The 25,047-nt window shown below is 41.1% G+C and overlaps 1 protein-coding gene across 1 annotated transcript in view; it reads left to right on the top strand.

Annotated features, from left to right (window-relative positions):
* The window catches only part of TAF3 (TATA-box binding protein associated factor 3), a 123,264-nt gene that overhangs the window by 67,551 nt on the left and 30,666 nt on the right, over positions 1-25,047 (top strand). The gene's annotated exons all lie outside the window — the stretch shown is intronic.

The raw sequence follows: 25,047 nt of genomic DNA on the forward strand, positions 1-25,047 counted from the left end.
TTTAAATTAAAAGTTTAAAGGTACCTAAAAATCAGCCTGAAGAAAAACTTGGCCTGGCAGTTAAGGTTTGACATCTGAGTCTCTCCAGCTCCTGTGTACACTCAAGGAAACTTTCCTGAAGAGTCACACAAGGGAGAAATTAGTTTGATTGGCGAATACACAGCCCGTATAGCCCTGAAGGAAAGCTTGGCTTCCTGACAATTAAAATAGGCTCTTAATTGATCCTGTGCTAACCCAGAATGGGAGCTTTTTGCGTTCTTTCAAGGAGATGGAGATGAAAACTAACAAGGACACCTGTTGGCTTCCAAGCTTCCAGTGTTTTCAGACGATGTCTGCTGAAAGGGTGTTGCGATGCTTATGGTTTAACCATCATGAAGATGATTTACATTAGCAGCTTAAATATATAGAACTTCCTAGTGATATCATAACTAAAACTGTACTTGAATTCCTGACGACTGACCTAAAATATTGTGTATTTTAAATACAAATGCCACATCAGCATCCAGGAGAGTTAAGGAGCCACTGGAGGGGCGGCCTCTTCTGCACTAGCCTAAAGGTGACTCATTGTACCGTTCTTCAACTTCATCAGCTTCAGCCAGTGTAAGTTGAAGGTCTTGGACCACTTACCATTGCAGTTCCTGTTTTTTGTGCTGTGGATCCTGTTAAATGCATTTTTAACAGGTTTCTCTGCGCATCTTGCAAGTTTGTTATTGTGAATAGAGTCCTTAATTCAAGAGCCCTTTGAATTTGTGTCGAACCTTGCGCTGATCCAGCAAAGAGTCTTCTTGTAGCATTTAATCTCAGTTTGTTTACTGGTGAAATGGGTGTTTTAACAGCTTAGTGTGATGTAATCCTTAAAAAATGCACTTAATACTCCAGTATATCCTGCAAATAAATAGGATATTATGTATAGAGAACTTGGTGCTGTGTGGTAGGACAACGATATATACTAAATTTTCTGGACATAGAGGACAGAGAAGGGACAGTATAGTTGTGTTTCTTGAGCTTCGTGTGAGAATAAAACCTTTTAGTCTACCAGGGAAGATACTGTACCTCACTTAGAAAGGCATTTGAAAGCCCACACAGACTGTTGGAGCTGTATTTTCCAAACCAAAGAATTAAGTGAGACAAAATGGCAAAGGGAGAAGGCAACCAAAGATTTTTGTCTTCCCATCCTTAAAATGATCGTTGTTGCCTGCGGCTGTAAAACTGTTTTGTTGCCTTGTCCGACTGGAGCCCTGAGCTCTCCTGGTGCAGCACCGGCCTCGCTTTGCCAATTCTTCGTGTCGAGAGGAAGATGAAGAACAGTTTTGCAATTAGTGCAGTAGACTGGGATTCGGAAGACTGGGGTCAGACTTGCTTTATGACCTTAGGTTGGTCACTTCCTCCATAAATCAGTATTATTACAGTAATATTTCCTGTCCTTCATCTTAGGTATGTCTTCCCTATTTGATTTGTAAACTGTTCTAACTGAGGGCTTTTCAGGTTAAGTCTGGACAGCATCTACCACAATGGAGTTCTGTTGTTAGCTGGGCTCTCCAAGATGCTTCTTTAATAAAAACAATCATAAATTCAAAGCTACTATTATGTTACATCATTCTTTTAAACATTGAGACGTGAGGTTATACTTGTTAAGCTCAAAAAAGTCAGGAAATACCAGTGGTAAGGTTGGACTTAGAATCTTAGCATGTCATTGCACGAGTGTGTTACAGTCACAACTTATTTCTGAAGTGCACAGTATCATTAGGGACATGGTTTAGTGCTAGAGTTAGGTTAGGTTATGGTTTGACTCGATGATCCTGAGGGTCTCTTCCAACTGAAATGATTCTTTGATTAATATTTGACTTTTCAGAACTCTGGAAACAGGAAAGGATGCAGCAAGATGTTGTGCACTCCAAGCCAGAGCTTGATTTGACAAATCCTGATCTACAAAACTACAAGATAGTAGTTTTTGCCTGATATTTACATCTGGGCAGCTAATATTTAATTTGATCATTGGTATATAGTTCGGTAGGCACTCATCATTGTGTATGTATGAGATTCTTTTCTGCTTTAATTTTATTCACTTGTAATATTATACTTTACACTGAATATTTCAAAATCCAGAGGAGTATTTTAGAAGAACAGCAAAATTTTAAGCAGTGTATGTCATGTGAATGGATCTACCACTGGAGCCCAGTACAGGCTGTCTGTGTACGCCCAGTTTGTCCAGTGCTTCCCAGTTTAAAGCCGACTGTGCCTTTGCAGCCCGACCTGTGTGCGCAGGAAATCCCGGCTTATTTCTAAGCCAGACCTAGGAAAAGAAAGCAACAGGAATGAGATGCCTTTGCCAGGGCACGTCATTCAGCCTGCTCTGATTTTCCAAGTATTCCCCAGATGTGCTGCTGTAGAATAGTGGGCAGCAGATTGATTTTTCTGTTCTGGCAGAACATCCACAACCAGCAGAGCATCACTTGGGCTCATCTGCGTGGCCAAAGATGTAGAACTCGACTCAAAGTGCTTCCAGTCTTGTAGGAGTTATCAGGCATCCCTGTTGCTGTCTCACAGTGGTTGTATGTGAAATTTTTTGAGTATTTAAAAGAAAAAATATATATGTTGGATTAAGTTTGGCTGCACACTAGCAGATTGGTCTGTTCTGTGTATGAGTTGTACCGTACATCAAAACTTGCATGGCTGGGGAAGGGGGTTTTACTGCTGTAGGAAAATCCATGAGTAGAAGGTTGAGGTCTGGAAGATGCTGTCCTAGATCATTCCTGCAGAGTCCAGTTTTGTTCACTTTTGCTTGATAAGGAGCGAGGCAAAGATCTAAAAGCCCTGACTTGTTGAAGTAGGAAACCTCATTTGTGCTTGTGGAAGCAGAGCCAATTATTTCACATATGTGTCTGGTACAACACAGCTTCTTGGAGGATGGTGTCCCTCTCTTTCTCGTTGCTTTTACAACTAAGTAAATTCTTGCCTTTGTTATTTTATACTTTATGGAGTTTACGTGAGTGGCTTCAATGACACCATACCTAGTTTCCACCAAAAAACTCCAAAGCATCACTAAGAGAGGTTGCTCAAGTGGTTTCCACCTCTGCTCTGTCACCGTGGGGCAGCAGAACTGCAGTTACTTTAGTTCTACTTTCCCATAATTTGAGCAGGAGTGAACAATATGTCCTAAACTTTTTTTTTTAAGGCTACGACAAGCTAGACCTGATAAATTTTAGCATCATAGGGAAAGCTATAGCCTGCTGAAAATGGGGATTATAATTAAAATGTGTAGGCACCCTGAGTTATAGTTGTTGTGAGTGTTCCAGCCATAGTAATAATTGAAGACCTGTTAATAATTGTATATGTTCTTTTCTAGCTTGGCCTTGAGCTTAGGCAGGACTTCAGTTTCAAGATAATTTTCTTGTCCTCAAAAGTTAAATTGCTTTCTTTAATATAAAGCATACAATAAGGAGTGCAATTGAAAAACGGCATGCCTACTGAACCTGCTCTTTCAGCATCAGACTCCACTTGTTCGGAGCAGATCCAGAGGAACAAACACTCTTTTATTATTAGATGATAAATCCCCGATGCCATATCACTGTTTTGGCTTTCAACCTTATTGAACTTTCAAGAGAAATGCCTCTGTTTATAACATGAACTGCCCAGTAGCATCCAAGTATCTGTCACTGTACTGTGGACTTGAATTTTTATTTCTAAAGTGTACAGTGTGCTGTGTTGTTGATAGCAGGTCTGATGCTGGACGACTGGGGTCTGGCTTCTATCCTGATGAAAAGCTGTAGAATGAGATGTGGGGTTTAGCATTTTTATTACAGAACTTTGATTGCAAGTTAAAACTTGTAATAGGTTTTAACTAAAGGAATCGGCAAATTAAGGTAGGTTCTTCTGAGTGCCTAACAAATAAAAAATATTATTTCTGCTGAAAGTTGTCAGGATTGTTATTCCTAAATTACCAAAGTGCTGTTGAGAATTTGACCCTGAGTTCAAAAATATCTATGCTGAAGGCAAAACCCCATGCACTTTAGAAAGTTTTATTTACTACCACATAGAAAAATCTAAATAAATACTAATATCGGGCTTTGTTAAATGCAGAAAGTCCGTTGGAATGGAAAAGCAATTTGCATTTCTGCATGCGTACATATACGCGTGTTTGACGAATTGCGTTTCCACATTTGACTTTTAATTCACCACTTTCACATAGGTGCTGCAGTCTCTAAAACTGGGGAAACTGAGGCAAGGCTCTGAATGTATTTTGCAGGCAACTTAGTTTAGAGGCAGCTGTGGCGAAGCAAAGGTAAAAATTGAAATTCACTGGCTGCTGGATCGGTGTCTTAGGTGCAGGTTTGCCTGTGAAATTTGCTTCCGAATCATTTGCTTTGAGATACCCAGCACGTTGCTTCAGCAGGAATCTTTGCTTTTGACACAGCAGTGGGGTTTTATGCCAAGAAACATTTTAATAATGTCCATATCTTAGCCTGCAGTACAGTAACTTGTTTAAAATTCGGTAAGGTCTCAGCTGCAACAGCCAACTACCAAAAACTTTCTTCTCATGGGAGCTTTCTACCGAGTTCCAGCACGTAGTCAAGGTCTGGTATTCGTAATGCCAAGAAATGTCATTAAAAGACTTTATAAGCTCTCAGGCTTTAAGCAATGTTTTCTGCTGCAGAGTATCAAATTGATAGTCAACCATAATTTGGTTTTTAAGTTTGTCTGTTGAGTGAGTACCAATTTGTATAGATAATATATTGTGTGTTGAAGTGAGTGCTCCACTTTTGTACGTTCTCTTCCATTAAGAAGATGAGACCTCGGATAACTGGGAGTTTCAGATAATGTGGAATCAAATACGTTAGTAAGTCACACCGTAACAAATCAGCACAATGACTATTTTATGTTTGAAGTGGAGATCGTGTTTGGAATGCCTGTAAATGCCCTGTTGGAAAAATCAATTCTGAGCATCCCCTTTCTCCACATTTTGATTCATTTTACCTCGAATGTATTTTGACGCTGAAAGTTTCAGGGCTCTCACGTGCAAGGTTTAACTCTCTTGGCTTTTTTAAGGTTAAGCCAGATTTATACCAGGGTAGCTGGGAACACTGTGTGCTTTTGAAGGGCACATTAACTAGTGCTTGATTACTGTATTTGACTGGTAAAGCAGCATAAGAAAAGCATGCACAGAAGACGTCTGAAGAATAAATTAAACAACATATCACGCTTTTGGTTTCCTCAAGACATCTCACTAGACCTCGATATTTTTGGACGTCTCCACTTTTTTGGGAGACTTGTACCATGTAGGTCAATAAGCACAGTAGGGTTGACAGAACTTGTTTCATTTGGGGCAAGCAAATGAATAAATAAAGCTTCCTGGTTCATTCAGGGAGCTCGGTGGAAAATATCAATAATCTCCATTTGATAGAGGGTGGGAATAAGGGGCAGAGCTGTGTCTTGTCAAGCGCCGCCGAGCTGGTCACCAGCAGAGCAAGGCCTTCAAATCTGCTTGAAATGGGAAAGTCGATGAGAGAAAGAGATATGGGACAGTTATTCCAACCCACCACATCGGAGGAAGAGGTTTAATAGAGAGACGTAACGTGTTGCTTAGTTTGATTTATTTATTTCCCTCCTTCTGCTGTATTCCACGTTAGATAGTCTTTGCCCTGGTTGCAACAAGCTTTTGCGTTTTCTGAAGGGATATATTGGTAGCATTGTGAAAATGTGACTGTGACCTATTTAGATGGGTTAGAGTGGAGTACAAATCTCTGCACTAGGAAGCAAGTATCATTTTCCAGCTGGGCAGAAAATCACATTTCTTCTGTAATAGAACACAAGAGCTCATTGAACATCGGAGTGGAGTGGCTGAGCCGTTGAGCTCCGCCGGGGGAATGAAGTCGCCACTTAAATATTCCATCAGATAGCAGAAATCCTGGGAGTCCAAAGAACAGAATTACTGGCTTCGGCAGATGACCAAAAAGTTCTTCTTTTTCTCAGGAGGGACTGCTTGGCTGTGGCAGAGGATTGTTTTTAGAGGAGCTGCAAGATGCTTTTTGTGTGTGTTCTCCTTGCTAGTTGTCAAGGGCTGGAAATAAAGAGGGAAGTATTAAACATAGGCATAACCCTGGGCTGGCAAGAAGACAATGTTCAGAGATTCATGCACATTTAAATGAGACTGTCTTAGAAATGGGAGCTTTTGAACCAAAGGCTTCTGTTTCTTAAAAAATCAACCATTTGACCTAAATGCTTAAAAGTTGTGGGGGGGACTACTCTAAATTATTAAGGGTGGGACAGTCTAATATTCGTATTGATAAATGTTGCAGCCAGGAGCAGACAGTTTGTAGGAAGAGGTAATATCTCCTCTTAGACTTACTGTTGGGTCAGGAAAAAAAAATACCAAACACAAAAAACTTTCAAACACAAAAGCCGCTGTCCTGAAGAATAGCTTGTGCATCCAGAACTACATCTGTTTTTTCCATCTCTTCTTACTAGTCTAATAGGAGATTGCAACCCCTTATCACCCTAGACTTTGCTGCCTTTCCTCAAGAAACGCTTATAGGTGATGGATATTTTAAAATTTATTTAAAGAAACTTCATAAATTCACATCGTAATAAAAATATTAACGTGCAAGACACTGAATTTGGGCGCTGTCACATCATTAGGGTTGTGCAGGTGCTCTGAAGTCCATCACGGTTATTAAATTCCATTATGTGACATCGGCAAATCTTATCTTGGCCTCATGCTAGCATCACAGCAATGAACTTGTTGAATTCCCTTAAGTTATGGAAATATCTAGTGTCAAACCTAAACTCTGTGTTACAAGTTTTGACACAACTCCGTTTCTACCAATGGGGAACATATATTATTTTCTATCCTTCAAAGCTGCTCTTCTGTAGAGATAACATTGGCAAGGATGGCTGCGAAGATAGGCGCTCACTCAGCAGAGGAACATTTCTGTATTACTCACAAAGATAAGGTGGTATTAAGAACTTCCTTGGAGTTCTTACCAAAAATCAATTCTATCTTTTGTAGTCTCCAGAGATCATTCATTCCTCTCCCCATCCTAATCCGCACTGGGAGGGGAGGGTGGAGAAGGATGTGGTGCAAAAAGTGGATGTTACAATCTCGCTGTCCTTTTGCGATTTCTTTTAAAATTAAAAGCTGTGCCTCTTCTGAATGGGGCATCAGCCACAAAGTGATGGTCATTCCCAAATCGGTCATAGCCCAGTGACCAAAGTAACTCACGTATTTCAAGGAATTAAACAGCTCTTTCTGCCAGAAGAAACTCCATATAGTTTCTTTCAGTGGCAGGAGAAGGTTCTCTCTCCTAAGGACAGATGAACAAACACCATTGACTTTTTTTTCAAGGTATCTCCTCTAATCCAAGAAGTGACAGATGGACTTTTTCTCCTTCTGTATAAAAAATATCTGATTAGCCAGATTACACCTTCTCTTAAGCAAAAGTTGAACTGGTAGGTTCAGTGTTAGATTCCCAAGCTCACCCTGTACTTCTGATTTTCAGCTCTGTCACCCGTATTTTGTGTAACAGTGACCATGTGTAAGTATGTTTCCCTTTTCTGAGCCCTGTTTTTTCCTGTCTAAGATGAGGTCCCTGATTTTGTTTGTACAAATTCTTTGCCATTTGTGGAAGAAGAGCCTGTAAAAATACGTGGTCATGCCACGAGCAGGTTGTCCTGAAATATCTGGTCTTGGAAACAGAAAATTCCCAAAACAGTGGCTTGGCAAGAATATTATTCCTGAGCAGGAATAAATTTAGGCTTTTATTCTGAATCAGGTATCTTGTGTCTTTAAAAACCTGCTATTCTTGAGCAATCACAGAGCTTATTTGTCATATTACTTATGATAAATGGTATTTTTTGCCACTCTGTCATTCAGCACGTCTAGTATATGTCAAGGGTAATATTCTCTTGCAATGGTGTAGTGTATTGGAAATAATATATTTACAGTTTCCCAGGTGTCCTGACTGAAATTGTTACCTGTCTCTTCTCTTCCCGGTTACTTATACTTTTGGCCATAAGTAACTATTTTTTTTTCTTTTCTAATTTGCAGAAGACATAGATGCAGGTCCAGACAACATCTTTCTTACTTAGAGGATTAAGAAGGTGTTCTTGTTCTTGCTCACAAATTTTGTGGTTAGATTTCTTTCTCCTCATAAGGCAGTTAGATTTTATTTTTAAAAACAGCTTTCTGTGCACATAGCTGAGTAAATCTTAGATTTGTGTAGGAAACCTTCGATAACCAGAGCACAAGATATTTATCCCACGGTAGCAGATGTATTTTAGAGACCCATAAAGAATTTATGGCAAAAGGAAGCAAGCAGTTATTGTATTAAAATCCCTAATGCTTTATTTTTCTTGTTACTTCATCCCACAGTTCTGGAGGTCATTTTGATTGAACTTAATGAGTTCCTGGGTGTACACAGAGTACACCAGCGTTTTCTGTTTGTTTCCATAGCCCAGAAATGGTGGAGGAGGGGGCAGAAGCTCAGAAATGAAACAGGAATTTGATGTCTGCTGGGGTCTTATCAAGCACTTGGAATAAACTGAAATATTTGCCGATTCGAAATTCTTTGTTAAAGGCTCTTTAGTTCCCTGCGAAAGAAGAGGTGGCCCGTCCTTTTTGTACATTTCAGTGATATTTCATCTTTGAGGAGGAGGATTTTTAGACATTATCTGAAGTTCTGCTGTCTGTATTTCAGCTCAGAGCAGTGACAGTTTTTGGTGGGACAGAGAGAGAAAAGGGTTTTCCTTTTCCTGCTTTATTAGGGCATAATATGGTGTAGGCAGGGGGAAACAAAATAAAATTTAGAATGTAAATTGAGGAGTGATTTCTGCTGAGTCAAAGATGCCATTCAGGAAAAAGAAATAAATCTCCTGCCCCAGTTGGAGAAAGAATCCTCTGTCCTACTGCAGAGGTCTGAATAAGTCTTGCCCTGAAGTTTCTGCATCTGCAGCAAGAGGCTGAATCGGTACCCAACTGTTCATATCTACCCTTAAGAGAAGATGAAGGACATCCCATTTCACCTGAAAGGGCTCACAGGTCTAGTAAAATACAAAAAAACAAAGTTAGCAACAGAAATACCATATGTATACTGTGATATACCAGCCTTGAACGTTGTGTTTTCGTCATGTGCCGTTCTTTGAAGTCAGAGGACTGATACCCCCATGTCTGCCATAGGCTGCTACATGCTGGAAGGTTTTTCTGCTGTAGCTGTGGGATGCTGCAAGGAGGAGCAGGCACGTTCTCATCTCTGGCTGGTTGTTTCTTCTCCTTTCCTTGGAGTTGGTTAAACAAGTTGATTCCTGCACTTGGGTCGCAACAACCCCAAGCAACACTACAGGCTGGGGGAAGAGCGGCTGGAAAGCTGCCTGGTAGAGAAGGACCTGGGGTGTTGATCAACAGCTGGCTGAACATGAGCCAGCGTGTGCCCAGGTGGCCAAAAAAGCCACCAGCATCCTGGCTTGTATCAGGAATAGTGTGGCCAGCAGGACCAGGGCAGTGATCATCCCCTGTACTGGGCACTGGGGAGGCCAAACCTCGAATCCTGTGTTCAGTTTTGGGCCCCTCATGACAAGAAAGGCCTTGAGGTGCTGGAGCGAGTTGAGAGAAGGGAACGGAGCTGGGGAAGGGGCTGGAGCACAAGTGTGATGGGAGCGGCTGAGGGAGCTGGGGGTTCAGCTGGAGAACAGGAGCTGAGGGGAGACCTTCTGATCTCTGAACTGCCTGGAAGGAGCTTGGAGCCAGGGGGGGTCGGGCTCTGCTCCCAAGGAACAAGGAACAAGGACCAGAGGAAACGGCCTCAAGTTGCGCCAGGGGAGGTTTAGATTGGATCTTGGGAACAATTTCTTCCTGGAAAGGGCTGTCGGGCATTGGAACAGGCTGCCCAGAGCAGTGGTGCAGTCACCATCCTGGAGGGGTTTAAAAGGCGCTTAGACGAGGTTCTTAGGGACGTAGTTTAGAGGTGGACTCAGCAGTGTTGGACTCGATGTTCTTGAAGGTCTTTTCCAACCAAAATGTTTCTATTCTATGATTAGGCCAAAAGTTGTTTTTTTTCAGAAAGGAGGGAGAGGAGAATTTGGCTTTTCCTTCAGCTCCCTGAATGGAGCTGCCCTGTGGCTACTCGATGCTCTAGGACAATGTCAGAGCACAGTTGTGCTTGAAGCAAGGGTAATCTGTAGTTATTATTAGTATTGTAGTATTATTAGTAGTCTGTGTTTGACAGTATCAGTACCCTGCGTCCCAAGCTGCTGATCATTGCACGTGACTTCACGCTCTTGAGCATTATATTAGAACTCAGAAAAACCCAAGAGATTGTAAGATAATTCATCTTGGCTGCAATGTGCTAGACAGATATATTCACCATTGTAAGCAAGACAATCTGTAACTTAGTGACCAAACTGGGATTCTTCAGCTATTCCTTGTTTCTACTATAACAGATGAATAATAAAGCGGAATCTGCAAAAGTTATATATCTAAAAGTTATGATATCTAAGTCTCTTTTGAAAGTAATGAGTGCTTCATGAGAATATGAGGTGTAATTACTTTTCAATAACTGCTGAGATAACGTCACATCTGAACAACTTCTTATCTAAGAGTATCCTCAGGCATTTTTTATTGTTCTGGACATGCATAAGAAATGAAGCCACAGTATTCATCGTGACAGATGTGAGGTGGAAGAATTCAGGACTGAAGAGACTCTCCCTAAGCAAGCGCTCCAGGACCAGAGCTTGCAGGATTTAGCATCACATGATGGAGAAACCAAACTAGCAAACAGTTGCTCCCCGGTCACATTCTGTCTTGTTCCACAGTAGCTTTGACCATGTGTCCACATCCTGATTTGTCCCATCTTTCTCATTTTGCCCCTGAAATACTTAGTGTATCTTTCTCTCCTCTCCTTCTTCTGGGTACTTCTTACAGTCCAGTGTTTCATGGGCTTCCTAAATGTTTTGTCCTTTTCCTTTTGCTTCAGTTGTGCCTTTGGCCACCAGTCTCCTTAATGAAAATATCCCAGGTGACACAAAAAGCAAATGTGTTCTTGCCTCTTCTGGTTTTTATGTTTTAGCAAAAGAGAAAGCTTAGAGTGAGGGACAGGAAAAAGACAGAAAAAATGTGATATTTTTGGAAGGGGGAGGCAGCGAAGATCAAACCAAAGGAGGAAAATGCAAGGATGAGAGAAAAAAGAGAATCAGAACAAAAAGAAGAAACAAAGAAATGCGAAAGAAAATCTTCAGTGTTGTTCATGCCCATGAATTATGCATGCAACAGTGTGGGGGAAGGCACCGCTTTACAAACATAATTCAGGTCCTTGCCCCGTGAATTTACAATTTGAACTGGGAGGTGGGAGAAATTAATGCAGAAAAGCTCCCGCATTTCAATATATTTCTTTGTAACACATCCCAGAGCATATTTTGTTTTGGGGAGAGGAGGTAACGACACATTGTTGTTGCTAATAGGATTTGGGTCAAACTGCTGCTCACTATTTGGCACGTAACTAAATTAGTAGGGGGGTGTTCTTAAAAATCACGTGCCACGGCAGGAAGATAATCCCCTCCCCACCGAATTTCAAGTCCCATTCATCAGCAAAAGTGTTCGGCTGAGTGGACTCGGCAGCAATTTATCCATTAAAACCCAAGCCTCCCAACCACTGGCTTTAATCTTAGCTTGGAAGGAGCTCCCTCGCCACGGCTGAGCACGCTTTGTTCTGCCCGAATCCTGAGAATACCAACAGTTCGTGCTCCCTCCCGTAGAGAGATCTCCCCTCCGCCCCCCAAAAACTCATGAAGACAGAGGTGGTCAAGGTCTGACTATATGGAAACCATGTGGAAGCTTTATCTGCATTAGCCAAGAGCTGGAAAACCATCAGGCAGCCTGAGTTAAAAAATGCCAAACTACCCCTCCAGTTGGTAGCTAAGGGCTGGTTCTATCTGTCTACCAGAATGGCACTTAAAATTACAAAGAAAATATGTCTAAAAAATAGCTTACATGAGATCTGCTGGAACTGGAAGGTTGATGGGCTTTTGAAAATAAAGGTTGTAGATTTTGACAGTGGCGGTTTTAAGAACATGGGTTCAGCAAGTGTGGCAAGAGAAGGATGGTCAGATAAATGGTTACAGATGAATTTTGCATCATCTGTAAATACTTTTGCTGCATTTGACATCTGAAGGAAGTTTTGTCTCTCAAGATGAAGTTGTCTTTAGTTTGTGGCTTCTTGGGGGGTTCTTTGTAGAGCATCTGCTGTTGTCCCTGGTAAAGTACCAGTCCCAGGTCTGCGAAACAGGAAGATTACATGGGAATCCAACAACTCTCAAATTAAGGATTTTTTTTTTTTAAATGTCTGAGTGGAAAGTTAATGTTACGTAAAACTGCCTACTGAAGCCAATTCCTTTGCTAAATTTGTTTTCATAGGGTTTTTTTCATTTCTCCTGCGTGTCCAAGAAAAATATTACTTAGCTAAAAGACATTAATTCAGTTTAAATCAGGGTATCAAGCCCTCTGAGTGTAGTACTGATGTGTGTGCACAAGTTTCTTGTTTAATTTAAGTCTGCTGGTTACTGGCTCTTTGTTTCTCCGCTATCCTTGCTTTCCCTATATTCAGGATGCTTATCTCATAAACTAATGGCCGAGTACCATTTTTTAACTAATTCAGATGGAAAAGCAATATCCTGCAAAATTTCTGTAATCAAGCATGTATACAATCCAGTTTGTATGTATACAATCCATCTTGTGCGGAAACTTGATCAAAATAGATCCGTAACTTCTAGTTAAGCCTAATTAGTTGGGGGTTTGTGTGTGTTTTGGTTGTTGATTTTTTTTTTTTAAGAAAAATATACTCGATACAAAACCACTTCTCATCTTCCTTTGCAGTCAGCCTATCATTTTTGTTTTGTTGAAGGACACAAGTCGCATCCCTTAGATCTACAGCTTGGGCAAGCTTTGCAAAACCATTCGTGCATCTTTTGCATGGTCTAAACTTGATAGAATAATTACTCAAATAATGGTCAGTAATGGAATATATAGGGTTATCTCCTGGCTAATCCTCAGGTAATGCAGTTGGTGTATCTCTGATTTTTCTCCTGGCAGTTCCCAGTAAAGAGGAGACTGGGACAAAAGTGATTATGGGAAGTAGAGGAAGTCACTGGAGGCCAGCAAGGAAAAGGGAGGCCTTATCTTAAGCAATTAATCAAGAAAACTCCTATTGTGGGACAATTATTCAAAGCTAATTCTAAAATAGCTTTAGAGCCTGAGGTCCTGGAGGTTTTGTGTGTGTGTTTTTTGTTTTAAGAGTTTTGCCAAGGTCACTGGGAGCACTGGGGCAGACCTTGCATTGAAAAGAAGGCTGCTGGGTGCTCAGGAGTGAGGTGGGTGGAAGGTGCAGCCTCACGCACCGTTGGCTTGTCAGAGCTGTAATTTTCTATTTAAAAAACAGATTGGGATGTTTCTAAAAAGAGACAATAATTTGAAACTTGCCGAACGTTTCCGCAAAAGCATCCTCTGTTATTGTGCATCCATTGCATGCAATACCAAGAGGAGTATATCACAAATCATTTCACCTTCGTGCCCACCTCTCCTGCACATGCAGGACTCCTGATATCTCTGAATCTCTCTTCTATTCTTTTTCTCTAGTTTTTTACAGTGCTTTTTGCTTAGCTTAATTATCGTACAAAGGCTTGCAGCGACTGCAGAAGCATAGGATTGGTTTTGGCTTTGCAAAAGACCACAAGGTCTTTCCAGTTGTCCCCCAAAAAGCTCTTATACGGTGACAGCATCTAACAGACTCCTTTGCTCTGTTTTTAGCCTGTGAGCTCCCTTGGAACTAAGATTTATTTGAAGACGTTGCCGTGATCCATGAGGTCCTAGGGGAAGAAGCAATAGATTTTTGCAGCTGTCCCTGAAAAATTATAAGGTCGCAGGAAATAAAAAGCAGAGATTTTAAATTGGATGCGGTTTAAATTTTCCTATGGCCTCCCTGAATTGGGCTCCTTGCTGGAGCGGGAAGCTGCCCACAGAATTATTACTCAGCACCGTCACCCCGTGCTCTCGTAGCACTTGTTTTTTTTCTTTTTCCAGTGGTGCTGACAGCAGCATTTTGAACCCGCTTGTCCGATCCGGTTTCAAATGGCTGAGAAGTGCAGCTCTCTAGATGTGTCACCCTGCCCTGATTTCGTTTTCTCTCTGCCTATGGGCACCTTTTGCAGGGCAGGGTTAGAGGCAGAGCAAGGGACACACATGTGCTCCCACCCAGAATAAAGCAGAGAGGCTGAAAGACAAAGAGGGTCACTAATTGGATTTGTAGCTGTAAGAAAAAAAACTCCTAAAGTAAACATTTTCCTCTCTTTAAGTCTTTCCTCGACTTCTTTCGTGAAGACCGCTTGAAAGTATCTGTTTCGGGGGTGAACCCTTCCCAGCAAATTTAATTTTGAGGCTTGTCAAGCTTTATTAAAGCCTTATCATCAGTGATTTCCTTCTCTGCTAGATCAAAAAGATTATATTTGTTCTGGGATTCCTATTGTATCTCAGAATTCTCCCCAGCAAATGTGGGTTTTCACGTATGTACTAAGAAACACCGCTACCAATTCAGGGTACTGAAGTCCCAGGGTCGCATTGTCAGCACATATTCGTGAAGACTTTGGATGCTGTTCAAAGTCATAAGCTGGAATTGCATTTGTATTTCTGAGTTAGCAGCCGTTTGAATAAACACATTGCTCTGGATGGCAAAAGCATTCCTAATTGCTGCCGCTGACCTTAAAGAAATGAGCCAATACACCCATTCCCAACAGCTGGAATATTTGGTAAATGCTTCTGGGTATGGCGTGCATACATATATTGAGAGAGAGGGTAAACACGTGCCTTTTTTTTACTTTGAAGATGTAGTAACTCTGTTTACATTAGTGGGAGTTTCCAGTCAATGGCAGGGCTGGTTTATATTTATTTTTTTATTATTATTAAATTTCAGCGACTTATGTTCGTCTATGCCACTATAGATACCACAGATCGAGGGTTTGCCTAACAGTGTAGACAGACGTTTACCAGTTTATTCTAGAGCATAGGATCTGTTTGACATTTTTGTACATCTCAATTCTTATATCAAAAATAAACTCCTCCCTCCCGCAGTCTTTCTCATTTTTATAACATGGTTTTTCTACTGCTGAGAAAATACTTAATTTCACTTTCTTATCCGATGAAGACAATCAAATGGATGGAAGAGTCTCTAAATACGTGCCCCATGGTTTGTTTTTTTCTTTTTATAGTGCCCAGAAGTAACCAAAGCACTTTGAAAAATACAGATACGGTTCTTGCCCTGAGCAGCTTATCATTTAGTTTCGAACGTGCCCTTGCAATTGCAAGTAATGCGCAATAGGAAGAGGAGCGGAAAGGCAATTAATGGCCAAATGAGTTGTTGAACTAAAAAGTTATTTGAAGGTGATATAAACACTCAGAGCCTTTTTACGATGGAAAAGTTGCATCTTTGTCCTGCACAGCAAGAGTGATGATGGTCTTTAAGTTGTGTTGAGCCAAAGCTTCCTTCTGGTAATGCTTTTTTTGCAGAAGCTCCGTCATGTGAGCAAGTATTATATATAACAGATTAATACCCAAAATAGCCCAGGTTTACTTCTGATGGAGTAAAGCAAGTCACAGGCAGACACGGGTAATTGTGGCTGATTTTAGGCCTTGTTTGGCAGAGATGTTCTCTCTCCACCTGGGTTTTTGCCACACCTGGCACAGAGGTGTCCGTGGTTATCCTCTGAGCTTTGAGATAATTATTTGAAAGGAGACCTCTGTCTTCATATTCCCATTTCTGCCATGCGACCGCTTACACATCAAACATCGTCCCTGCACCGATCGATATTGTCACCCTCTCCCCACCCATCTCTTCTACCTTTGCCACAAAACCAATAACGAGTCAGGTCACTAACGATCACAGGGCTGAAGTGCATGTGAGCTATTTATAGCAGCAATATAAATAGAAATATACTTATTAATACGACCTGAAATACCCCGTCATGCCATCATGTCTGCCTCTGACTTGGTGTCTCTCAGACTCCAGAGGATGAGAAATGTGACTCTTAAATTCTAGCACCTGTGTCCCAAACCACAATTCTGCTGTCATGGGCACCTTACACAGAAATCAAAGCTTTTGAGATTTAACTTTTGGGAAGAAAGGGTGAGGTCTGAGGTAACAGGGTAAAAGAAATACGTGATGTCTATGGGACAATGATGCCTTACCCTTTTTGGGGTCCTTTAGCTCAGTTGCAAAATAAGGTCTTAAATAATCACTGTGTTTTCTCACTTTGGAATCCAAGTACATGAATGCATATGTAGGTTGCAAATCTGTGAAGGACTGAAACAGATTCTGCAATACCAGCTAAAAATTATTACTATAGCAGAAGTACAGGTGGTAAAATGTAACAAATACCTGGTTTGTTCCTCCTCTAGCAGGTATAAATAGTTGCTTCTTAAAATATTTTTAAAAGCCTGGGGTTTTTTAGCACACAATTTTATTGAAGGTAGAACAGTATATTTTCTTACACAAGACCATAATATGTAAAAAGAAAGGCACCGTAAAATCCTTCCAAATGTTTATATAGGTTCAGTGTTTTTGTTTTTAGTAAGATTTGTGATACTTGAAAAGCTGGTTTGGAAAGCTCTGCCAGGAAGATCAGATACAGAGGTGCAAAGTGAAAAGTCTGACCATCTGCTTTCTTTTTATCAAGAAAAATACATATGAACCCCTCGCGTTACATCTGAGAATTGTTAGATAGAGATAATATGATGTGGATTTTGAGTCTTTAGATCATAAAATCGATCTTTGCAAGAGGAGCACTGTCGAATCTGAGTTGTAACAGAAATTCTCATCCAGAAATACTCCTGGGAAGATTATTAAAATACCACAGGTACTGACATCGGCTACAAAGATCTACTTCTGTGTATTTCTTTAAAGGGGAAAAAAAACCCCACCTTAATACACAGTATTACCATAGCTTGGCCCTATTATACTATTGTAATCATAGCTGAAGCAAGAACGGTGATTAACGATGGCAATTTATTGTATCTGACGAGGGGAGAAAATAGGAGATGTTGTCGTTATCATAAATCATATCATAAATAACCAAAGAGAAGCACTCGGAAAGCTTGTGTGGTGTCAGCAACGAGCCCTTTCAGGCACGTTAGCCCAGGATGTAGCCATAGAAACCCCAAAGTCATATTGTTATCTTGGTCTTGCTGCAGTTATGTGATACAACAGTATTAACATATAGATTAGGCCATTTATAATACTAGGTGTCATTTCAGGTTGGCTTGCTTATATAGCACTTTAGTTTTTTATTGTGCCGAATGTGAGGGAAACGCTGCATTTTTACAGGTCGGTATAAAGCCATTTATAACGTATCGGCTTCACCCCTCCGTCAGTCTTGCTAATGTACTCTGTTATTGATTGGTTGTACTCTATGAATTGTCATTGCCTAATTACCTTGTCTTTGCTAATAATTTCATTTTTTAGAAGTCAAAATGTTCCTTTAAAGAGAAAACCTCTGCACCTGCCCACGTACTTTGGGGCAAGTTCCAAATTCTGCCAAGGATCGTACGCCCCAGGAGTAAAATGTAGAGTAAAACTCATGCAGATTAATCCAAGTTTTGTTGTTTGGTTGGTGGGGTTTTTTTATGGCGGTTTTCTGCCCCTGGCTGTACGTTTTGATCAAACGGTGGTGGTTTTGGTGTCGTTCTCTGTTCTGCAGATTTCAGGGGAGAGACTCAGTCACAGGTAATTCAGAACACCGAAGTGGCTGAACCGAGGCTGCCCTGGTGATGGGGAGCTGGCTGGTTCTCACCCACCTTCTCGCTCCATCACTTCCTAAAGGTGTTTCTGTGGTAGGTTTAACTCTCTATCCAAAGTCTGAATAACATCTCCAGACACATCAGCATAGCATTGCCATGAGCGTGCATTTATTTCTGTGTGTATGTGTGATCTACAAAAAACTGTTGATCCGCTATTAAAAAGTCAAACTCCCCCTCTTTGTCTATTTGCAGCACAAATGCAGGACTGATATTTTGTCGGGTCAGAGAGAGATTGTAGCTGATAACAATCTGCCAACGCTGTTTTTCTGTCTGCAGCAGGAAGCTGGGTGTGTCATTTGAAGAATCCTGGCTAGTGTGGCTTCATAAACGTTGCATATTCTAAAAAAGTATTATAATGAAGACCGCCACTAGTGTTTAAAAGTGTTATTCTCGTTGCATGCAGTATCCTAAAGCCGCACTGGAAGCCAAAGTTGCACATTTATCTGATACTCGAAGAGGGATGCTCTGTGACTCCAGCCTTTCCCATACCCATAGGCTTGTGTGATCCTGAGGTGGGATTTTTACTTCGCCAACTGGACAGAAAAGTACTTTATATTTTTTTATTTTATTTTCTTCCACACTCAGATATATTTCCATCTGAGTTAATCTGTTAAGACACTTCGCTGTAGAGAAGAGGCAAGATGATGATGAAGAAAGGAGGTGCAAGACTTTAGTCTGGCTTGTTCTAGCCCAAAAATTTGAGTAGCATCATGACAGACCAGGCTGGTGATTTGAGTTCAAACTATCAGATAATCTGTCTTATTTTAGCTTCAAATAGTTCCCCATTCTTCTCCACAAATGCTTGAACCCAGACAAAAGAAGGGATGGGACCGTTTCTTTTTAAAGCAACGCTGTGATGTAGAACTACAGCTTCAGTCATTGTGGTTTCTTTCTGGCAAACTATCTATGTCTTATTCCCATGCTGGTGTTCAAAAGTTCATCTCCATTGATTTAATACCAAGAATTGCCTAATCAAGAGTGTGAATTACTTGTTCATCAGGGTGGAGAGATAGCCGAACTGGTCCGGAAATTTGTGAGTCCTCATCCAGATTATTGCCATCATCCGGATGGCATCAAGGCGGATGGATGTATTTTGTCATTAGGGATGAAAGGGGCTTTTGTTGACCACTCGTAGCTTCTCAGACAAGTTAAGAACTACTTTTTGGAGTGACTGATAAATGTATACACCAGGTCTCTCAGTACTTTTGAACACCTCCAAGTTCAATCCTGACTAATACTGATTGTCAAAGGCACCACTCAGGCATTTGAGCCAAAATTTTCCAATATAACTAATGAGTCTGAATGCTTAGCTTCAGGCATCTTTAACATCCTCTTCAGTGTTTCAGTTATGTATGCAAAATCAGCATCCATACCTGAAAGCTTTTTAAAAAAAAAAATTTTGTTTAATGTATTTGTGGTTTCTACATTTTAGAACATACCAAGAAGGGGCTGGAATGAACTCGCTGGCAATGTCGGTGGAAAAATTTGAGCCCCGTGGAAGATGAGCTCCTTGATGGTGCTTTCTTACCAGCTCTCTTCCCGTAGAAAGTATCAATTGGAAAATGTCAGGGTTGGGTCATAGGCTGATTGATCTCCTTTATACAGTAAAAGAGAAATCTGTTGGTGTATCACCTGTTTGCTTAACAAGTCACATCAGTGATCAGTTGTGTTTATATGGCAGAGAAGTTATATATATAATAATATATATAACATATATATATATATATACTCGGACATGTATCTATATAAAATCTGGCATTTTAAGCTCAAAATATATTGCAAGTATCCTAGTGTGTTCATTTTGCATTGGGGTATCAGGATATTGGCCTGTAGGATATCAGGATTGAATTTTGTTGCTCTTCCATTAATTTCCTTTATGGACTACAAGCATACTTTCTGTTTGTTTTGGGAAAAGGCCATTGTTATTACAAGTCAAAGGGATAAAACCTATCATGGCATAAGAAAAAATCTTTTCACTTTTAACAGAAGTCAAAAGCCCCTACGTATTAGGATATGTTGGGGATGTTAAGCTCTTGACTTAGTGACTTAAAATTTCCCAAAAGATATCTTTGGCTTAATCTCATGCCTTATCTAGACAATAGGAAAACAATTTTGGAAGTCTGCAGGAAAATTTTGTTGGGTTTGGGGTTTTTTTTTCACTAAAAAGTTTCATATGCTGTGGAATGCTCACTTAATTTCTTGTATTTCGAGGCTGAACTGGCTTGTGTATAAAACCTTCAGCAAATGCTTGGAAAGAAAGCCGGATTGAAGATTTCAGTGCAGGCACTGCCACAGTAGATCTAATTTTCCTTAAAAACCCTGACACATTCAATTTCTAGACTTAGGTACTTGGTACCACACAGTGCAGAGGAGCCCAGAGACCTGATGTGAGCACAACTGTGTGTGAAAGTGATGGGCGATCCACTGATAGATCCATATTTGGCCATTTTGCACTTGGTCAGGAACTAAAATGTTCAAATTCTGTTTAAAAAAAGAAAAAGGTTATGGAAGAAATGTGATCGTTGAAAATATGCAGGTATCAGTTGCATGGAAAATCTGCTCATTAAGAACTGTATCCGTAATGAGTTTGCTTTGAAAGCTGATATTGTTTATCTGACTTACTAAATATCAAATACCAAATGCCAAAATCTTGCATTATTATAATAACAAGAGTTGGCTTCCACAGGAACTGTTACCTGCCAGGGCTTCATGCAACTTCTACATCACGCATTGCCTTGGAGGTAAGAAGCTGCTGTTCCTAACATCATATTATACTTTCTTCAGCAAGTGGTGTCCATCTTCAGGTCAACGTGTCTGACTCTCCTTCATCTTGTCCCTAAGAAATACTGGTATATTCTTAGATCTCCGGCTCTTAGCCAGATGGTTTTCCCCTGATACCACCCTGTGACATAGGGAAATATTAATCCAGTTGCCAGAAGAGAGGCTGGAACTTCACTTAAATTAAATACCAGCCAACAGAGAGGTTTTTGAAGCGTCAAGAGCTGAGCAGAGATCTTGTCTGTCCCAGTCGGTGCCATGTTCTAGGGAATGGCAGGAAGATGTGCCAGGGGAGGTTCAGGTTGGACATGAGGAAAAGGTTCTTCTCCCAGAGGGTGCTGGACACTGGAACAGGCTCCCCGGGGAGGTGTCACGGCCCCAACCTGACAGTGTTCAAGAAGAGACTGGACAACGGCCTCAGACACATGGTGTGAACTGTGGGGTTGTCCTGTGCAGGGACAGGAGTTGGACTCAATGATCCCCGTGGGTCCCTTCCAACCCAGGACATTCTATGATCCAGCTGGAAGTTCTTTTGCTGCTGTCTCTGAAACTACCAAGTAAAAAGTCTGGTAATGACCAAGATGATGACAATTTAATTTGATATATGTATTTATTTTTTTTTTTAAATAGGTTTTCTTGCTTGAAGAATGCCTGTACATAGGTGCCTTTCTCTTGAACCAGGAGACTTTTTCATCTGTTTTTTTCCTGCCTTCACTTTCACCTGACCTGTTGTTGACAGAGTGATGTGTGCAGCCTCCTCTAATGAGGCGGCCGGGAGAGCCTGGTAGCGTGGTACGGGTGATTGCACTGCTCTTCCTGCAATAAGGGCAGGATTTCTGTCCCTTTGTACCCCTCTGTCAGTTTTAGGGACAAACAGTCTCTCGATCATGGTGAACTTGGAAGTTCATTACTGAAGTGTTGAGTATTGCTGTCCTGAAACTGAGCCGTGGCCAAATTAAGAAGGTATATATTCAATAAGCCTTCTTGGAGTCCCTGCTGTGCTACAGGAACATGATGTACAAAGAAGGAAATTTTGTGCTTCTTTAGTGGGGTTTTTTTTGTTGATAAAAAGATGCAGGACTTTCAGTTCCTTGCGTGAACTGTTCAGCTTAAGAAATTTTCCAGTATTTGAAGTGGTGACAGAGCTCCACAGCTTGCGTTTGGGATTCTAATGCTTTCTGTCTGGAGATCTCAAGGAGCTATGCATTTATCAAATTCAGCTTTTACGGCGCCTCTGTGAGATGAAATTATCGTCGCTTGTCAGATGGGAAAACAAGAAGATGTGACCTGCCCAAGATCGCTCTGCAGACCCGTGTCAGGAGAGGAACAGGCTCCTTCCTCCCTTAACTTCAAAATCAATTCATGAAAGCAAAGAACTTGCCTTGTTTTGTAGACATAGGTGGTGTTACACGTCCCGATGTGCTCCAGTAAGAAATGCTGTCTGAACAGACAGTTTTCTCCGAATTAGCAGCTGTCAGCTTGTTTTATTTCAGCATTGGATAAATTCACTGGGCTGAGCCCGTCCCTCCTGTAACCTGTTCATTGACTGACCCCGGCCTCTGCACATGGGTCCAATTGACATAATAAACAATTACTCTGTATACCTTTAGTAATGTGAACATTAATATTGATCCAGCACTGACTTCTCTAACAACCCCCCCCCCCCAAAAAAAAAATATTTGTTATCTTGAGAAACCTCCCAAACAGCTCTAGTCTCATTACAGGAGAGAGTTATTAGGGCAGATGGCCGAGGTGATATCCATTTGACCTATAGATGCTAACTCAAGAGTTGGATCATTAATAAGGTGGCTGGAGATAGGGAGAGATGGCAGTAAAGAGAGTTAAAAAGCAATCCTGTGCACAAAGGATTGCGCGTCGAGAAGCGCCGGGTCGAGAATGAGATGGACAGAGGTGAAAAAGTGGCTGCATGGTTTTAAATGCTCATCGCCGAGTCAAGCAGATGGCACTTAAAAGCTGATGTTTTCCCCATATTTAGTTCCTGCTCCTGTGAATCCTTCTGGAGGAAAAAGAACCTGCGGCTCTTGAACATAAGACAGAGATTTCACTTTTTCTAATTAACCCCCCTGCCCCCCCCAAAAAAAACCAAACAAACAACAACAAACCTGCTTTATTGTTTTCTGCCACGGCCACAGCTGCGGTGGCTCAGCTTTGAAAGCCGCTGCCTGGCAGAAAACCAGCGCTCGCTGAGGATCAGACCGTGGCCTCGTTCCAAGAGAAATTTGGGTTTCATTTGACCACGATAGGATTCCAGATTGTCATCTGAGCATGTCTGAAAAGTGGTGAATGTGTGTCAGTAGTTAAGTGCTCGTGAACTTCCTTAGTCCCCGGATTGTTCAGGACTGACCCAGGCAATTTTTTCCAGATGTTTTGGGGAATCCAAGTCCATATAAAAGGGATGGTAAATGCTGCTGCTTCCTTACTAAGTTGTCTTTGTGGCTTGCAGGAATGTGCATGAAAGCTGGAGCCAAGACACCCCAATTTCTAGTCTCACCTCTACAAACTGCACTTTAACCTTTTCTGCCCTTCGCTGGCACCTCCACACAAGATCACAGAAACTTTGTGGGCCTGGTGCAAACTTTACTTGCCCTTATTAAAAAAAAAAAAAGTATTGCTTTTTTTAAAATTGTACAAAACTCCAGTCCCTGTTCTCCAAACCTCCCCTGAAATTGTTTTTTCACCTTTGATCCAGCAGCTGCTGGTTTTCTGCAGTCCTGAGTAGGTAAAACATGAGAAGCACCTTGGGATGGGAAGGAGTTACAAAAATATGGAATATTGCAGTGCCCTTCCGTGAGACACTGTACAACACAGTGGCTGGTTAAGCGGACACCGGGCAGAAACCTTTAGCAAATAAATGTTCTGATTTTTCTACTATATGTAATTTTTTTTCTATTTATTGCAGTAGTTTCTCTTTGACTTTATTAACTCTTTTTATCCCCATGTTTTTTAGATTAAAATGGTTTATGTTGCTATTTCTAAAGTCTGCACGATCAAACCCTGTCTTTCATAATGTTTGCATTTGGCTACACTTTTCATCTTGTAGCTGAGGCAGAAGACTTCTCTAAATCCTGATTTTAAAGTAATGTGTTTGTTTTAAATTTTAGCACTCTTTAAAATTTTAAATGAAAACAAACTAGGTTGAATGGGGTTGGGAGGGAATTGCTCAGTAGCAACCGGTGCTGCATGACATCTGATGAATATCAATTCTTCATCCCCAAAACAGTTTTGAGCCGATGAAGGCAGCTGATTCTGCAACAGCTTAAATGGAGATTGAAATTATTTCCATGATCTGGAAGCAGATTTTTTTTCCCCGCTCCCATAGCAGGTGCAGGCTGGGTCTGCAGTGATTTCTCAGTTATACTCGAACTTTGCAGTTTAAAAAATTTAATGTCAGTGCCTAGCCAGGCAAAACCGAACTCCCTAACATTTCTGTTTTTCACGGAAGGCTAAGACTTTATCCTCGGGCAAAGTCTCCTCTCTGGGCTGGCTGCTGTAAATCCTCTGGGCCCTGGCAAAAGCCAGAGTTGCTAGCTCATTTTACTTAATTTGTGATGCTGGCAAGATTTGTGCTGCAGCCCAGGGCTCTTGACTCAACCCTCCTAAATCAGAGCATTGACATTACGGCAGAGAAACACCAGCACAGAAAACCTGAAAATAAATGCCTCGAAAAGAGATTTTTCAGAAAGATGCTGCCTTGCAAAGCTTTAAATGATGTTAGGGTAACATTCTAAGTTTCTCGGTGTTTGCTTCTTTAAAACCACCTGCTCATTAAGAAGCTGGGTTTTATCTGCTGTCATAATAAATGTTTTTTGCTGCGTATTTCATGTGAGAATGTTGGGGCACTTGATATCTTTCTGCAGAAACCCTGCTAGACAAAATGTCATGTTTTGCAGATGGGTAAACAGAGACATGGGTTGAAGTGAAATGAGGTTGTCTACACAGGAACGTCAACCAGCATAGGTGTAATGATGTAATTACAGCAAATATAAATGTGTCAGGTTAATGCCGGTGTGCTCGTTCTTATTCCAGACTAAGAATCCTTTTTCCCGCTCGGATAATTCCATTTTGAAAGTGAGGAAGTGTATCTGAGAGGATAAAGTGCTTGGCTGTGGTTGGGGAGATCAGAGGTTCTCTTCTCAAACCTGCTGTGGATTTGCTGGGAGATCTCAAGTGAATTTTCTCCTTTCTCTGCACCATGATGTCACATGTGTAGGACTGAAGATGGCATTATATGTAGGGGAAAAAAATAATCGCTATTAAACAAAAAACCAGAGCAATCACAGAGGTGGTGTCCACAGTGTCTTGAAACAGTTGGTGCCTGATGTCCACACTGTGCATATTTCAGGTTTTATTTTACTTCCAAAAGCTGGTTTTTTTAGGTCTCGTAGCCTGAATGCCCACTGGCGACTCGAGCACTTTAGGTG

The sequence above is a fragment of the Caloenas nicobarica genome, chromosome 1 (assembly GCF_036013445.1).
Source record: "Caloenas nicobarica isolate bCalNic1 chromosome 1, bCalNic1.hap1, whole genome shotgun sequence".
NCBI lineage: Eukaryota > Metazoa > Chordata > Aves > Columbiformes > Columbidae > Caloenas > Caloenas nicobarica.